We start from the raw sequence: 11,887 nt of genomic DNA, 5'->3' as shown, positions 1-11,887 counted from the left end.
CATCACTGATCCTTAGAGAAATGCAAATCAAAACCACAATGAGATACCATCTCACACCAGTCAGAATAGCTACTATTGAAACATAAAGAAAAAAAAAAAGCAGATGCTGGTGAGGCTGTCCAGAAAAAGCAACACTTATATACTGTTAATGGGAGTGTAAATTAGTTTAACTATTCTGGAAGACAGGGGGGTGATTCCTCAAAGACTTAAAAACAAAAACACTATTTGACCTAGCAATCTCATTACTGGGTATATACCCACAGGAGTTCTATTATAAAGACACATGAATGTGTAGGTTCATTGCAACACTATCCATAATAGCAAAGAAATGGAATCAACATAAATGCCCATTAAAGGTAAAATGGATAAAGAAAATGTGGTACATATACACCGTGGAATACTATGCAGCCATAGAAAAGAATGCAATCATGTCCTTTTCAGGGACATGGATAGAGCTGAAGGCCATGTTCTATAGCAAACTAACACAGAAACAGAAAACCAAATATGTCATATTGTAATAAGTGGGAGCTAAATGATAAGAACACGTGGTCACATAGAGGAGAACAACACACACGGGAGCCTAGCTGAAGGTGGAGAGTGGGAGGAAGGAGAGGATGAGAAAAAATAGTAGATACTAGGCTTAATACCTGGATGATGATATAATCTGCACACACACAAAAAAAAAAACCATGAAATGCATTTACTTATGTAACAAAGCTGCACATCCTGCACATGTACCCCTGAACATAAAATAAAAGTTTAAAGAAGGCAAGATAAAAGTAAAAAGTATATATATATATATTTCTAAGTAAGTTTAATTACATTGAAATACATCATATTTGCTATTTTGTCAATCTTCATTAGGTACCTCTCTAATATGTCTGTCTGCTAAATTGACAGATCAATTTATCGTTTTCTGATCATATAGTAGGACAAATAGATTTTAAAAGAAATTGGTTCTCAAGGTGAGCCCAACTTACCATCATGTGTGAGCAAGAGAATAATAATGAAAATTGAATAAAGGATATTTTATGCAAATTATATGATTTGAAAAAAATAAAATCACTCAGGTCAAGCTGGGTATCTCAAAAGTAGACATGGATTAAAAGAGTCAAATGCTGTAAAATATTTGAAAAGATTTATTCTGAGCTAAATATGAGTTACCATGGCCCATGACACAACTCTCAGGAGGTCGAGAGAAACTTATAGGTAGATATTAACATTTTCTGGTTGACAATTGGTTAAGCTTATCTAAAGACCTGGGATCAATAGAAAGGAAATGTTTAGGTTAAGATAAAGGATTGTGGAGACCAAGTTTTACTGTGCAGAGGAAGTTCTCGGATAGCAGACTTTAGAGAGAGCAGGTTATAAAATATTCCTTATCAGACTTAAAAGGGTGCCTGACTCTGAGTGGACTATATCCTGGGTCTTGAAAGAAAGAAAAAAAAAAGGTGCGGGGAAGGGGATTCTCTATAGAAGGTGGATTTTTCTCACAAGAGACAACCTTGCAGGGCAATTTCAAGTTATGACAGGGAGATACATTTGAGCTTAAAATATTTTGATTTATTTCCTTATTTTTTATGCGATGCTATGCCAAAGTCAGGTTGGAAGGCATGCCACATTATATAGAATTATATAAACCCCACTCCCGATGAAACTTTATAATTTGTAGAGTGTGACTCCCGAGACCTCTTAGGTAAGAATTTGGGCAAGACAAAACATATCAGAGATTAGCTTTTAAAGAGAAACTCAGGGTTTCTCTTTAAACAAATGTTCAAAGCTTCTTCAAGATTCCTACAGGATTGCTTTCCCTAGGAACCTCTCCTTTTCTAAGTATACGCACACAAATACAGACACACACACACCCCACATTTATTTCTTTGTGCATCATGGTCTTACCTCAATAATTTTACAATCTTTCTTACTTCTCTTGAGGCAATGATTCTTTACCATTTTTAGGTTATGTGTGCCTTTGAGGTTCAGGTAAAATTGATTGAAACATTCCCAGACAAATATCGTGTTCTCCTAAAAAAAGGCAATTTGCAGAAGTTTCTCCCAGAATCCTTTACAAGGTTCTGATTAAAATTTCCTATGAAGAGGATAATCCCTTATGGTTTCCAGAAAAACGAACAGCTTATGCAGTAGCGTCCCTATGACTACAGATGCAGAAAAGGCTGCCACTTACTCTTTGTTGCCTTAATTTTTTTTTTATTGTTCTGAGATTTTAACTCAATTGACTTACTTCTGAGAATGCAGATCGGGATCTCTACCCTTAAAGGGTCAAGTTCTCCACCTTTTAATAAAAAACACGTGTGTGTGTGTGTGTGTGTGTGTGTGTGAATACTAGTTAAGACCATATATTCTATATATATGAGCATATGCAGAACATTTATAATTAAAAATATTTCCATAATAGTCCATGTTTGGCATGTAATAATTTAAAAACCTTGATTCTATTTTCATTTTAAACATAAACTTTCAGATTCTCAGAGAAAATGCCCACTTTTGTCTGAGAATTAGAAATGTACAATGCATTCATACTGTCATATTTTGAAGTGATGCATCTGAAATGTCTCCATAAAAGAAGTTAATCATATGCTCAACTGTAATTCACTGATATATATAATGAAGCTTTAGATTATTAATATTTAAAATAGTAACAGTTATATTAGTCATTTCTATAATTTTATTACCTGGATGTTTTAAAATCTGTACAATTCTTAGATGTCTCCTTTGAAAGAACACAGGAATGGCCAAAATTAACAAAAAAAATAATGAAGGAGGGAAATATAATAGTCAACATGAGCAGAATCCAAATGCATTTTAGGGACAGTAAGATTCATATACATTCCATATGCTCTGTTAATCAGTTTTATTTTTTCCTCCCATGAATAGAAAAGAAAACAACCAAAGAAGAAAATAACAAACACCAGAGTTGTCAATCTTGTCTGAGTCCATAGCGGACTGAATCACAAAGTAAATGCACTTGTCGGAATTGTGGGGCTCTTAATAAAAGATTCAGTGATGGCACAACTCTGAAGATTATTTCCTTTCTCCAAAAAGCAAAGACATCGCAGAAAAGTCTTCATATCTATATATCTAAATAGTTTTGAGTAGTAAAGAACCATTCATTAATGACTCTGCAGTATAACAGAATGACAGTAGGTAAACAAAAGCAAGGGACACCTGCTAGGACGAATCAAACATTTTTGAAGATACTGTAATCATTATCTATTATGCACAAATGCCTTTCCATTTGCAACTTTTGGTGAAAAATGTTCTTCAGAGACGGACTATAATAATGATAGTCAATTTTATAGATATTTTCTTGAATACATAGCAAACTTAAAAAAATAACTACTTAAAATATTAATGTACAGTGAATAGATATTAATACTTATTCATTCATTATTTTTGTGGAATTGAAAGATGAAACGTTGGTGGGTTAAATAAATATCCTGCCCATTGCAGAATCTTTTGATAATTCCACTAAAAACTTGGAGAGGTACAGGGGAGTTCTTTTAATACCTTGTCAAAATCCAATTGTGTTGTTATTAAAAAAATACTTGTGGGGGAAGGGCAAGATGGCTAACTAGACACAGTGAGGTAGAACAGCTCTTACAAAGAGACAGAGACCACTGGTATGCTCTTAACAAATCTTCAAAGGAAGGCACTGATATTAGACAGAGGAAAGACATAGAAACACGACTGAAAGGAGAGAAAGCTGGGAACTCTACCCAGGTCTACCAGACACTAGGAATTGCCTGGCCCCCAATGGCCCCTGGGGAATGAGTGAGTTGATCTGGCAGGGAGGAAACTACTGTTGCCACAGTCATCTGGATCCCCATCAGGGGATGACTCTTTGACCACCACAGACATACAGGTTGGCAAGGAGAGCTGCTTAGAGAAACGATAGGGGCAGAAAGCCAGCTGATATAGAGCCCAGAGTGTTTGGTGCTGGAGCATACCCCAGGCTCAACTTGCTGCAATAGAAGACTTTAGCTCTAGGGAAACTGTCATACCTCAACTCTGCAGGATGGTCTTGCCCATCAGATGGAGCCAATCCGACTTGAGCACCCATTGGCCTCCTGGCCTCTCCCAGGACCCCAGCCTGGCCGTGCCTGCTTGCAGGGCAGTTGCAGTTGCTCTGGTGGTCTGCACTCTAGCTTCTACATTGGTGGATCATGGCTGACCAGTGAAGAGCTCCAGTGGGGCAGCCCCTATGGCCACATACCAGCCTGCACTCTCTCACCCCATGCTGCAGCTTCCCCAGGCCCCCAAATAGCACCTCCCTACATTGCTTTGCTGAAATGTGATGGCAGGGGTGGGTTTTGCTTTTCTTGCCTCATGAATGTGCAGAAGTGCAGTCTATCCGCCTCCCCACACCTACCCATTGTGAATGGATACTTGGTGGGCACAGAGTCAGCCAGTCCTGCCCCTTACCAGCATACCACCCTTGCACTAACTGCAGAGAGACAGCAGATCTCCTCCCTCACCTGCCCGGTGTGTCCACTCCTGCTTGCAGGGCAGAAAAGGCATTCAGACCTGCACCTGCCAATGCCTTGCCGCTGAGCCAACATCATTTCCAGGGTGACCATGCACACAGTTACCAGCAAACCCCTCCCCCCTTGACAGCTGTCTTGCATCCACCACTGTGGTGAACTCTGGCAGGGAGACAGGCGGTCCAGCATGCACTAGCACTCTGCTGCAGCTGCCGCTTCAAGGACAGATCCCACTGTCACCACACTACAAAATGCTTTGGCTTACATTACCCATGGGAGTGTAGTAGCCAGTGGCCTGGGAGTACCTTGGCCTCCCCAGAGCAGTGAATGTCTAGCATTGAGGAGCCAGAGAACAAAGTCAGGGCCCAATACAAACTTCCTAGAGTTAAAGCTTGCAGCCCAGGCATTGGGAGCTGAAGATTATCCCCATAAAATCTTCCAGAAATAAATCTATTTAGCTGAATATATCTTACACCACAATCAAACTCACAAAGGTCATTAAGTAGTATTAAAAAATCCAAAGATCAGCAACCTCAAAATTAAAGGCAGATAATCCACAAGATAAAAAAGAATCAGCACAAGAACCCTGACTATTCAAAAATTCAGAGTCCATTCTTTCCTTCAAATGACCATGTCATCTTCCTGTCAAAGGTTCTGAACAGGGTTGTTATGGAAGAAATGACAGAAATAGAATTCAGCATATAGATAGATAGGAATGAAAATCACTGAGCTACAGGAATATGTTGAAACCCAGTCAAAGGACTCTAAAAATCATGATGCAGTTGACATCATGACATCATAATTTTTTCTGTCAGCAGCTGACAGAAAAAAAAAATTTAAAAAGCTAGTAGATTAAAAATGTAACCAATCTGGCAGAACTGAAAATCACATTACAAGAATTTTATAAAACAATCACAATTATTAATAGACAAATACACTAAGCAGAGGAAATATCTCAGAATTTAAAGACTGGCTTTCTGAAATAATATAGTCAGATAAGAATAGAGAAAAAGGAATAAAAAGGAATGAACAAAACCTCCGGGAAATATGAGATTACGTAGAGAGACCAAATCTATCACTCACTGGTGTCCCTGAAAAAGATGGGGAGACTGGACCAAACTCGAAAACGTATTTTACAATATCATCCAGGAGAACTTTCCCAACATAGCTAGAGAGGCCAATATTCAAACTCAGGAAACACAGAGAACTCCAGTAATATAATTCTCAAGAAGACTCTCGCCAAGACACATAATCATTGTATTCTCTAAGATCCAAATTAAAGACAAAATGTTAAAGGCAGCTAGAGAGAAAGGTCAGGAAGGAAGCCCATCAGACTAACAGTAGACCTCTCAGCAGAAATCTTACAAGCCAGGAAAAAAATTCGGTGGCAATATTTAATATTTTTTACAAAAATATCTAACCCAGAAATTTGTATGCCCAAGCAAAGCTTCATAGTGAAGGAGAAATAACATCCTTTTCAGACAAGCAAATGCTGAGGAAATTTGTAACCACCAGATAGGCCTTATAAGAGCTTTGGAAGGAAACACTAAATATAGAATGTAAAGACTGTTACCAGCCACTACAAAAACACACTGATGTGCATAGACCAGTGACACTATAAAGCAATCACATAAGCAAGTCAGCAAATAACCATCCAACGTCATGATGACAGGATGAAATGCACACATATAAGTACTAACCTTGAATGTAAATGACCTAAATTTCCCAATTTAAAAAAAGCAGAGTGGCAAGCTGAATAAAAAAAAAAAAGATCCATTAGTATGCTCCCTTCAAGAAACACATCTCACATGCAATAATACACGTAGGCTCAAAATACAGGGGTGGAGAAAAATCTACCAAACAAATAAAAAACAAACAAACAAAAAATACTAGGACTTTCAATAATAGTTTCAGATGAAAGAGACTTTAAGCAACACAGATTTTAAAATGTGACAAAGAAGAACATTACAAAATGGTAACAGGTTCAATTCAACAAGAAGATCTAACTATCCTAAATATATAGGCACCCAACACAGGAACACCAATATTTATAAAACAAGTTATTAGAGACCTTCAAAGAGACTTAGATTCCCAAACTATAATAGTGAGAGTCTTTTAAACCCCACTGACAATATTAAACAGACCATCAAGATAGAAAATAAACAAAGATATTCAAGACCCGAACTCATTGCTGAATTAAATAGACCTAATAGATATCTATAGAGCTCTCTACCGCAAAAGAACAGAATATATATGCTTATTGCCAAGTGTCACATACTCTGAAATTAGTTACATAATTGGAAATATTCATCAGCAAATGCAAAAGAACTAAAATTATAGCAAACAATGTCTTGGACCATAGTGTTATCAAATTATAAATCAAAACTAAGAAATTCAGTCAAAACCATACAATTATATGGAAATTGAATAACCCAATCATGAATAACTTTTGGGTAAATAATGAAATTAAGGTAGAAATCAAGAAGTTCTTTGAAACTAATGAGAACAAAAATACAACATATCAGAATATCCAGGACACAGCTAAGGTAGTGTTAAGAGGGAAATTTATAGCACTAAATGCCCACATTAAAAAGTTAGAAAGACCCCCAAGTTAACAATCTAAAATCACAACTAAAATAATTAGGGAATCTAGAGTAAACAAATCCCAAAGCTCACAGAAGACAAGAAATAACCAAAATCAGAGCTGAACTGAAGGAGATAGAGCCATGAAAAACCATTCAAAAAATCAACAAATCCAGGAGCTGTCTTTTTTGTGAAAAACATTAATAAAATAGACTGCTAGCTAGACTAATCAGGAAGAAAAGAGAGAAGATTCAAATAAACACACTCAGAAATTACAAGGGGGATATTACCACCAACCTAACAGAAATAAAAACAACCATCAGAGAATATTATGAACACTTCCTGTTTGAAGACAACATGATCCTATATCTAAAAAACACCATAGTCTCAACCCAAAATTTCCTGAAACTGATAAGCAACTTCACCAAAGTCTCAGGATACAAAATCAATGTGCAAAAATCACAAGCATTCCTATACACCAATAACAGACTTAAAGAGAGACAAATCAAGAACAAACTGCCATTCACAATTTCTACAAAGAGAATAAAATACCTAGGAATACAACTAACAAGGAACGTAAGGACCTCTTCAAGAACTACAAACCACTGCTCAAGGAAATAAGAGAAGACACANAAAAAAAAAAAAAAATACTACAAAAATGTCTCAGTATACAAGACCATTGTGCAAAAACTACTAACATTTCTATACACCAGCAAAAATCAAGCCAAGAGCAAAATCAGGAATGCAATCCCATTCACAATTGCCACAAAAAATAAATAGTAAAATACCTAGGAATATAGCTAATAATAGAGGTGGAAGATTTCTATAAGGAGAACTAAAAAATACTGCTCAAAGAAATCAGAAATGACACAAACAAATGGAAAAATATTCCATGCTCATGGAGAGAAAAAATTAGTATCATAAAACAACTTTTTTATAATTCACATGGAATAAAAAAAGAGTGCGAATATTTAAAGAAATGCTAGAGGTATCATGCTACTTGATGTTAAATTATAATACAGAGATACAGTAACCAAAACAGCATGGTACTGGTACAAAAACAGACACACAGACCAAAGGAACAGAATAGAGAAAACATAAATAAGGTTGCACACATGCAACTATCTGATCTTTGACAAAAACATCAGTGGCAGAAGAATTTTCTATTCAATGGATGATGTTAGGATAACTGAGTATCCACATGCAGAAGATTGAAACTGGACACCTTACTTACACCATATATAGAAATTAAGATGGACTAAAGACTTAAAAGTAAAATCAAAAAGTATAAAAACCCTGAAATATAATCTAGAAAATGCCATTCTGGACAGGGGATGGACAATGGTTTCATAATGAAGACACCAGAAGCAAGTGCAACAAAAGCAAAAATTGACCAATGGGATCTAATTAAACTAAAGAGCATCTTCACAGAAAAGAAAGCTATCAACAAAGTGAACATACAACCTAGAAAATGAGAGAAAATTTTTGCTAACTATACATCTGACAAAGATCAAATATCCAGTGTCTATAAGGAACTTAAATTTATAAGAAAAAAATCAACTCCTTTAAACAGTAGACAAAGGACATGAACAGACACTTTTCAAAAGAAGACATACATGCATCCAACAACTATATGAAGAAAATCTCAACATCAATCATCATTAGAGAAACACAAATCAAATCCAAAATGAGATACCATCTCACACCAGTCAAAATGGTTGTTACTGTAAAGTCAAAAATAACAGATGCTGAAGAGGTTGTAGAGAAAAAGGAACATTTATACATTGTTGGTAGGAGTGTAAATTAGTTTAGCCATTGTGAAAGACAGTGTAGTGATTCCTCAAAGAACCCAAAACAGAATTACCATCCAATCCAGCAATCCCATTACTGGGTATATACCAAAAGTAATATAAATCATTCTTTATAAACACACATGCACACATAAGTTCATTTACAGCACTAATCACAATAGCAAAGACAAGAAATAAACCTAAATGCCCATCAAAAGTAGTCTGGGTAAAGAAAATATGGTACATATATACCAATGAATACTATGCAGCCATGAAAAAGAATGAGATTCTGTCTTTTGCAGGAACATGCATGGAGCTGGAGGCCATTATATTTATCAAAATAACATAGAAATAGAAAACCAAATACCAGATATTCTCATTTATAAATTGGAGATAAATGATAACACATTAACATGTAGAGAACAACATACACTGGGGCCTATCACAGGGTGAAGGATAGAAGGAAGAGGAGATCAAGAAAAATAACTAATGAATATTAGGCTCAGTATCTGGGTATCAGAATACTATGTTCAGCAAACCTCCATGACACAAGTTTACCTATAAAACAAACCTGAACATCCCTGAACTTAAAAGTTAAATTAAAACCATACCTCATGCTAGTTTATAAAGAAAAGAGTTTATTGGGATCATGGTTCTGCAAGCTGTACAAGAAGCACTGTGCTAGCATCTGCATCTGCTGACTGACTTAAGCTGTTTTCTCCAATGCAGAAGAGCAATGGGAGCTGGCACGTGCAGAGATCACATGGTGAAAGTGGAGCAGACAAGAGAGAAAGGGGAGGTATTTTCCAGGTTCTTTTTAACAAGCAGCTCTCATAGAAACTAGTAGATTGAGAAGTCACTCATTGCCATTCCAACAGCACCAGGCCTTTCATAAAAGATCTGACCCCATGACACAAACACCTCTCATTAGGCCCCACTTTTAACATTGGGGATCACATTTCAACGTGAGATTTGGGGTAAGAAATATCCAAACTATTGCATGCCACCATCATTACAACACTTGTGGGCTTCTGAAGCAGGAATTCTCCATATAGAAAAGAGTTAAATTGAATTTGAGTAAATTCATGAGTAAGCATCATCTTAGCTTAATAATTGATGAATGACATTTTCTGACTGGCAGGGAATAACGATTTTCCAGTCAGAATGAGATTTCTCAAAGAACTTAAAATTAAACTACCATTTGACCCAGAAATTTCATTGCTGGGTATATATCCAAAAGAAAATAAATTATTCTAACAGAAAGACACGTACACTTGTATTTTAATCTCAGCACTATTCACAATAGCAAAGATATGGCATCAATCTACATACCTATCAATGGTGGACTGAATAAAGAAAATGTGGCATATATACACCATGAAATACTACACAGCCACGAAAAAGAACAAAATGAGCTTCTTTGAAGAAGCATGGATGTAGCTGGAGTTCATTATCCTAAGCTAATTAGCGCAGGAACAGAGAACAAAATACTGCACATTTTTACTTTTAAGTGGAAAATAAACATCGGGTACTCACGGACATAACAATGGCAACAATAAACACTGCAGACTACTGGAGGCGGGGAGGGACGGGGTAATGCTTATAAAACTACCTATTGTGTACTATGCTCATCACCTAGGTAACAGTATCAATCACACCCCAAACTTTAGCATCACGTAATGTACACATGTGGCAAACCTGCATAGGTATCCACTGAACCTAAAATAGAAGTTGAAATTATTTAAAAAAATAATAATGGTCTTTACCAGATGGGAAAGAGAAGGTTAACTGCTTTAATATCACCCACCTGTGTGTGTGATAGATGCTTGATTTTGTGAAAGCAGTCTCTGAAGCTTTCCTTCTATTCCTAGCTGGTGCTTTGCTCCACTTGCCTTTTTCCTAGCTTCTGGTGTCTCATATATAACTGGTCTGAGGATAAGATAGCTTTTCTTACAAATATGCTTTCGATTTTTTTCCCTGAACCCCTAGAAAAGTGGTACTTAAACTTTATGATCAAATATATTTTTGTCATCAGTTAAAAGGAAAACATAGATTATTGTTTCTAAATAGTATTCTATCACACAATATTTGTGTATCTAACAGCATAGTGGGCACCTACTATGCAGCTAGTATGACATTTAATGGTAGAGACAACAAAATAGTGCATGGCTCATGGTCTGCAGGAGAAGACAGAAAGGCAATCTATCAAGTGCACTGAATTACTTTGAATATCATAGAATACATATGAACAGAATACACTGAAAGTCCTAGAAACCGGTGAGAAAAATATTTTATAGAATAAGTGAAATGATATTTTAAAGATTTTTAAGGGCCAGGTGTGGTGGCTCACACCTGTAATCTCAGCGCTTTGGAAGGCTGAGGAGGATAGCTGGCTTGAGTCCAGGAGTTTGAGAGCTGCCTTATTAACATGGAAAAAAAAAAAAAGAGAGATAATTTAATTTCTGTACTTTATAAAAAAGGGGAAGAAAATTCCAGGTCGAGCAATTTGTATGAGATTTCTACTGAGTGTGTGGTTTCCACTAGTGTATGGTTGCCATTACTGTGAGGTTTCCATTGAGGCTTTTATTATGTATTCTAGAATTCCGCCTTAGAGACCCATTGCAGGAATGTACTTTCTCACTTCTTTTGATATTAAACATGACAATGTAACTTACTCTGGGCAATCATTCATGAAATAAAGTGAGACGTGTCACTTCCAGGTGGAAACTTGAAGAGCCAGTGTATTATTTGCCTTGTTGTTTATACCTCTGCAATGATAGCCAACAGTTCTTCAGATGGTGATGCCAGAGTGAGGAGATGTAAAGAAGAGTTTCTAAATGAACTTCCATTAACATATTACATAAACAAAAATTCAACTTAGTTGTAATTAGCCACTAAGATTTTGAGGTTGGTTGCTATTACAGCATAGCCTAGTCATTTCTAACTTATATGATTAACAAAATAATTGTTAAACATGTAAGTTAGGAGTGACTAGGTGGTACATTATGCGTA

The 11,887-nt window shown here is 36.3% G+C and overlaps 1 pseudogene; it reads right to left on the bottom strand.

Annotated features, from left to right (window-relative positions):
- LOC108285643 overlaps window positions 1-2,958 on the bottom strand; it is a 31,561-nt pseudogene extending 28,603 nt beyond the window's left edge.
- Between the last annotated feature and the right edge of the window lie 8,929 nt (window positions 2,959-11,887).

This window comes from Cebus imitator, unplaced genomic scaffold (genome assembly GCF_001604975.1).
Source record: "Cebus imitator isolate Cc_AM_T3 unplaced genomic scaffold, Cebus_imitator-1.0 Scaffold305, whole genome shotgun sequence".
In the NCBI taxonomy this organism is placed as follows: domain Eukaryota; kingdom Metazoa; phylum Chordata; class Mammalia; order Primates; family Cebidae; genus Cebus; species Cebus imitator.
The sequence above is the reverse complement of the archived record's forward strand: the minus strand, read 5'-3'. Positions and strand labels throughout refer to the sequence as shown.